This window comes from Salvia splendens, unplaced genomic scaffold, assembly GCF_004379255.2.
Source record: "Salvia splendens isolate huo1 unplaced genomic scaffold, SspV2 ctg1171, whole genome shotgun sequence".
Taxonomy (NCBI): domain Eukaryota; kingdom Viridiplantae; phylum Streptophyta; class Magnoliopsida; order Lamiales; family Lamiaceae; genus Salvia; species Salvia splendens.
Genome location: NW_024598724.1, coordinates 1 through 6,574, shown reverse-complemented (window position 1 = coordinate 6,574; position 6,574 = coordinate 1). Strand labels below are relative to the sequence as shown.

Below are 6,574 nucleotides of genomic sequence, written 5' to 3'. Positions count from 1 at the left end.
CAAAAATGTGCACAAATTGCTGCATAACTCATTACTCATACATGTGTTAGAGTTTGGCAAATATGAGTTCATCCAGCTAGATTTTGGGTGGGCTAGGCCATATTTTTATACTCACAAAATGTCAGCTCACACCCAACATATTTCTTTGGCGAAATTATAATTATACTCTTCAAAAATAGTCGCACTACCAAAATAAGGAGATAATCGAATAGTTGCTTTTTGTCTTGAAATATGCTGACAATAATAAGTGTTAGTACTATTTATTGTATTTCCATGTTGTGAAATAAAGTAGCCACCCAAACATTCCAAACACTGTAGTGAATCAACAATCCACACTTTATTTTATATAGCCAGGGCGATTCTCCTTTTTCCAAACTGAACCACGGCTACATTAAACGCTGCACCCCTGGAAAGATTCTGGCGTTAGTGTTTCCTAACGGCAATAAGCCAATAATTATACATCAATCATAACTGAAGCCTCTCTCAAACAGAGACTCAGAGAGGGAGCTGATTCGATTCGAAGTAACGCTCTCTCAATTTTGAAGATAGGAAGAAGAAAACAAATCCAAAAACCCTAAATTTTTCCTTTAAAATTTCAATCAACCATATTCATCTCAATATTTTCATTGATTACTTGATTTATAGTTTACGCGTTGCGATTTGAAGATTATCGCGAAATGGGAAGCAAAAGGGAGGAGGTGAGAAACGAGAAAATTATCAGGGGTTTGATGAAGCTCCCTCCCAATCGCCGATGCATCAACTGCAACAGCTTGGTACTCTAATCTTCTTTCGCATCACTGATTTTTTTTCGATAGAAATGCGTGCCTTAATGCAGTATTTGGTGAATTTATAGCACCACTTGTTTCTTTAATTAGAGCTCGCTTATTAGTTTAAGCTGTGTGGTGAATTGGCTGTGAAAGGTTTTCAGTGATTACCAGCTTTCAATTGAATGTGATGGGGGCATTGGAATCTTCAAAGATTTCATTTTTTATTTTCTTCTTTTCCAACAATTTTCAGTTAGTGAGAAGTTGGGACTATTGTGCTTACATGAAGCTAGTTTCTTTTAAGGATAAATCTTATTCTAGTTATGATTTTATTCACTTGCGATTTATTCGTTTTCCTTTTTTAAATTGGTGAGTGCAGATGTTATCTTGGTTTAGTTGATTTCCAGCTTTTCATTCGATTGTACTTTTAATTGGAGTCTTTAGATTATCAAGTTTTTTTAATCAAGAATTTTATCTGTGAGAAGCTGGTAATCTTGAGCTTCCATGAAGCTAAACATTCTGGTTTGGTTTTTCATATCCTGGTTTGAAATTCAATCTCTTGAGAGATTTTTTTCAATTTTTGTGGCTGCAGGCTCCCCAATATGTGTGCACGAACTTTTGGACATTTATATGTATGCCATGCAGTGGAGTGCAGTGAGTATTTGTCTTTTCAGCCAAGTTTTCTTTATGTTCCTATAAACTATAGATGGTAACGATGCTTAATAGTTCAAGGTGCAGCTTTTGATTTAAATGCAGGTTTAAAAGAGTTCGAACCTTTTAACTAATGTTGTGGTGCTTCTAAAATATAGTTATTTTTCTCTTGGACTTCAAGAAATTGAGATTTTGGGGAGATACCTTTTGTAAAATTTGATGTATAGATTGGAAAATAAATTCAAGCTACTTTACTTGTGGATCCATTACTCTCTAGTCTGCAGCATGAACTAGTATACTGTGATCAGAAACAGATTGTACTTTGAGACAACAAAACAAGATAGTTGATAATTGATATTAGGCCTGCGCGTTTTGGGTTTTTTGTTGACTGCGTTTCAAAGCAAGCATGTACCATGCTTGTCAATTTCTTATGTAATATTGAAACTCTTATTTCTCCTGTATCTTTGATGGTGCATGCTCTTTCGGTTCTAGATTCATATTGACAAATCAGTATGTTTGAGTTGCAGCCGTGAGTTCACTCATCGTGTTAAGTCTGTTTCCATGGCTAAGTTTACTTCTCAAGAAGTGGATGAACTTCAGAAAGGTGGAAATCAGGTAAATGTGCCTTTAGATCTTTTACCCTGTTCTAATGTTACCCTGGATTTTAGTCATGCTAATTGTTATTCCAGCGTGCGCGGGAGATATTTTTGAAGGCCTGGGACCCACAAAGCCAGAGGCTTCCAGATAATAGGTTCGAGTTCTAATACTTTATTTTTCATGTCTTTTACAGGAAAGAAAATATTCTTACATGTACATTTTGTTCTTGCAGCAATCCTGATAGAGTTCGTGAGTTTATAAAGCATGTTTATGTGGACAAGAGATATGCTATTGAAAAGATGCCTGATAAGCCTCCGAGAGAACCACAGGTTGGACCTTTCGATGAGAATGATACCAAAACACTCAATATTATATTTAGAGTATCATCTATAAGTATGTGACATCAAAGTTGAATAATGATTAATTGATTTGTCAGACCATAAGAAGCCATGAAGATGAGACGAGGCGAGCAAGCTCTTATCATTCTTTCTCTCAAAGTCCACCTTATGATTTTCAATATGAAGAAAGGCGTTATGGGAAGCCCATACCTTCACTTGGCAGAAAGCCCGGTTCAGACCGCGGTCTTTACGATGGGAAGTTGTCTAGTTTCTCGAGTCCTGGTCAATCTAGTGATCAAGCATATGATGAGAGGTTTGCAAATGAGGGATCATGGCCTAGAGTTTCAGATTATTCTGTCTCTAGTGGAGGCGATCCATTCAGATCTGATGTGCTCTCACCTCAGAGAGAAACCTGGAGCCCCTTCAGTGAAAGCGAGACTTTAAGTAATTTCACAAATGAGGTGCACGGGAATCACACGTTTTTACATAGTTCAAAAGCACATGGTGGAAGTAGGAGAGTCGGGCATCCACAGGTAAGAAATGCATCAGACGGAATTATGACATTCTAGTAGGAGAGTCTCCCTTCACTTTAGTGTGTCCCTGTCACTGATATCTTATGTAAATTGACAGCGCAGTTTTAGTTAACTCAGTCCTTGATTCCAGTATTCTTATGTGCAGAGAACTTCATCTTTGGGAAGTATCGGATCATTTGATTCCATGTCCTTCAAATCTGTAAACTCAGTGGCTGCTGCTGACGCCCAACAGTCTGTTGGGACATCCCAAGAAAAATCTTCACCACTTCCCTCTCTTCCTCAATCTTCAGCATCCAGTAGCTTCAATGGTTTGGACCTCTTCAATGAACTATTATCTCCACAAAACACCACTTCTTCTAAAACTGTTTGCAATTCGCAGTCACCAGAGACATTTTTGCCCCAACCCCTTGATTTGTTTCAGCAATCTCCTATATCTTCAGCTCCAACTCTCACAGAGCAGCAACCATCAGAAACTCTACGACCTCCACCATTAGAATTCACGGGGCTGCCTCAGCAACAACCAATTGCTGGCTTCGGTGGCATGACTTCTGACGTGGTGATGGCACAGAAAGGAGCATGGGCAACTTTTGATGTATCTCAGAACTCATTGATTATGGGCAGTGCAAATTCTATCCCTGCTGCTGTGCCATCTTCTGATGGAAATAATCTGCTAGTTTTTAACCCTTCTCACTTGATCATTGTGCATCTAATCAAAAGGATCCACCAAGTCTTGAACATAGTGCGGTGACGCATGCACTCTGGCAGGACAACCTGCAAAATGCCGAAACCACCACAAATAACACTCAGGTTAGCATTATTCGTACAAGGTGATAAAGGATGTGAAGTTGTAAAATTCAAGTTTATCGAGTTTTTACTACTTTTTATATGCTGCAGGAATGGAATGCATTCGATGATTCTACTGGAAAACGACCAGTTGAATACAAACTAGACGATATAGGTCAAGCTCCAGCTCTATATGTTTCAAATGATAATAGATCTCTTGGCAGTGGTGTGTATGAGGTTGGTGTCCCTTGCACTTTTGATGTAACTGATTCTCTTCTTGGGCTTATTTGCAAAATATATCCTGCAGGTTCTGCCAAACGATGGAAATTTTAGAACTTCATATGGGATCCAACCTCCTTCAACTAGTGTATCTCTGCATTCGAGTATGGCATTGCAGAGTTTCTCCTTTGTTCCCGAGGTTGATTTAATTCTCTCTCTTTCTTATGTCTGATAGTCTCAATGGACATTCGTTTTTATCTGAACTCATTTTGTTTCTTGCTGCTCTTTTGCAACCGATATTTTAGGATGGAGCACATCCAGTTGCAACTGCCCATAAGCCTGGAAATCCATTTGATTTTCCCTGTGATGCAGACTTGGCACCAACTAATATGGTATGTTCTATTTCTTGTTTTCTTTTCTAGTGGTTCTGCATGCTCTCAAGGATTCTGACTGTATGACGTGTATTTAGACTCAATTCTGGGACATGAGCTCGTTGGAAGCAGCTCTCCCGAGTAATCAGGGACTGGCTACTTATGTTAATGATGTGAATGAATCCTGGTTTCCCCAAAATACAGTTCCATATACCCCTGGTGCCGTTGCATTTGACCCTCCAAATGGTATTCTCATTTCTTTTGCATTGTTATTTTAAAACTTCCTTTCTGACTGTACATCACACCAAACCTCTGCTTTTTCAGCAGGCTCTTTGGGGTATATAGTCGGGCAAGTGCCAACCACCCACATACCGTAAGTTCTTTAATGTCATATTAGGCTTTTGCTCAATCAATCTATTTGTGTCTCCTTCTTACCACATGGATAAAATTGTGAGAGAATTAAAAGGAGCAAGGTTTTGATGAAGTAATTATGGAGTAATTTTTTTGTGAATCATGTCTTAATCTAGTAGTAGTCCATGAAACAACTCATTGCTACACCAGCTCTAGTAGATGGGCCTCTTTTTTTTCTTCATTTTCTCCAACCGTAATTAGTTGGCGTGTTCCTGCAGGAGCAGCCCTGCTCAAGGCCCTGTTTCATCCACCGGGGGCAATCCTTTTGCATAGCATTCTACTTTTCCGATATTGTTAGTATCATCATATCAAGATCTTTTTGGCCAATGTATTTAGTCTAGTTTCTTCGTTTTCATAGATAGACCCCAGTTTTTCATGTTTCCATTTTTTCATGATTGTATTCTTTGATGAATAAGATGAGAGAGTGTTTCGTTGGTTGTGATATATATGAAGCAAGTGCCTCGTCTTGGTACTTCTATGTTTGTAACTTTGTAAGTATCGTTGAAGTTGTTTTTGTATGGAGATTTTAACCTTCATTGATGTCTTTATGTGGTATTAATAAGAAGTAAACCAGCATAGTCATTCATAGACATAACTGTCTACGTTACAATATTCACATATCCAAACTTCACCACCTTTCTTCCTAACATAAAGACAAAACCATGTTCGTGCGTCCTGCAATGAAGTAGGATGAGTTATTTGATATAAGGCTCAAGGGTCAATACATACAAAAAGAATTGCAGTATGCAATTGTTGTATCTATACACCACGCTCAGACTGGTGCTGAAATATCAGACTTGAGATATGCTCAATTTGAGTTATCCTTGCTAGCTTTAGCCTTTTCAATGGATTCCACCCGTCTCTTCAAAAGATTTCTGCAATTCTAGAATCTTCAGTTGATTAAAACGTAGAGATATATCTTACATTGATGATGTTTTTTAACGTTGAGCGAGAGATGGAAAGAGAAGCACGGAAGCAAATGATAAAAGTAGAGAGTTTACCCCTGTATTCTGCATCTTCCATAGTGCCTTGCCGGCCCGCTAGCATCAATTATATACATCCTACCTAACAAGATACTGGTGCAGGTGAGTAGAGAAAGCCAAATAAATGATCACATACATAAATGCATGCTGAGATATGAGTTTATCCAAGAAATTCGATTTGATCAGAAATTTATAGTGTAAAACTTACTGCATATAACAATCTTTGATACATTTGAACAAGAAGCACAAGATAGGGCATGGCACAAAAGTAACATATACTATACTAAATTCTCTACATATATCGTATGTAGGAGAGAAAATTAGGAATGACTCTAGAAACACCACTGAAATGAGACTCAACGAACACAGTACCTAAGGAAAATAGTGTGGTTTATTTAAGCTTAAAGCAGAAATTGCTTTGACAGAGCACGGACCTAGCATCTCGCCTAAGGGCTTCATTGTCATCATCATCATCGTTGCTACAATATCAACATTCACTACAACATTATTTGCTTCATTATTTAAGCGAACTTGGTTTTAGTTTGGGGACAGAACATTAGCCCCATGATCTATTAGATGTTGAAAAGTCCTCAGAAAGTTATTTACAATATCTAAGAGTTCATTCACAATGTAGTTTTGCTAAGCTGCCGTGGCGCCAAGACAACCATGAAGCATAGTTTCCGCTTTTAATGTGTTTTTCATTTTTTCTTCTTCTAATTGAGATAATTTGATCTCTTAATAAGGTCGGATAAATTAATTTAATTAAATGATTAAGAACTAAAACATACCTGAAAATGATATAATTGGTCCTTCCATTACATACGTGTATATTTCCTTTGTCCTAAAATAATACTCCCTTCATCCCGAAAGTAAAAGAGAGATAGAGAGAAAAAGTAAATAAAGTATTGTTAGAGCATCTGCAAC

At 37.8% G+C, this 6,574-nt stretch overlaps 1 pseudogene; it reads left to right on the top strand.

The window, feature by feature from the left end:
• Nucleotides 1–578: 578 nt before the first annotated feature.
• Nucleotides 579–5,045, top strand: LOC121788888 (annotated as a pseudogene).
• Nucleotides 5,046–6,574: the final 1,529 nt, after the last annotated feature.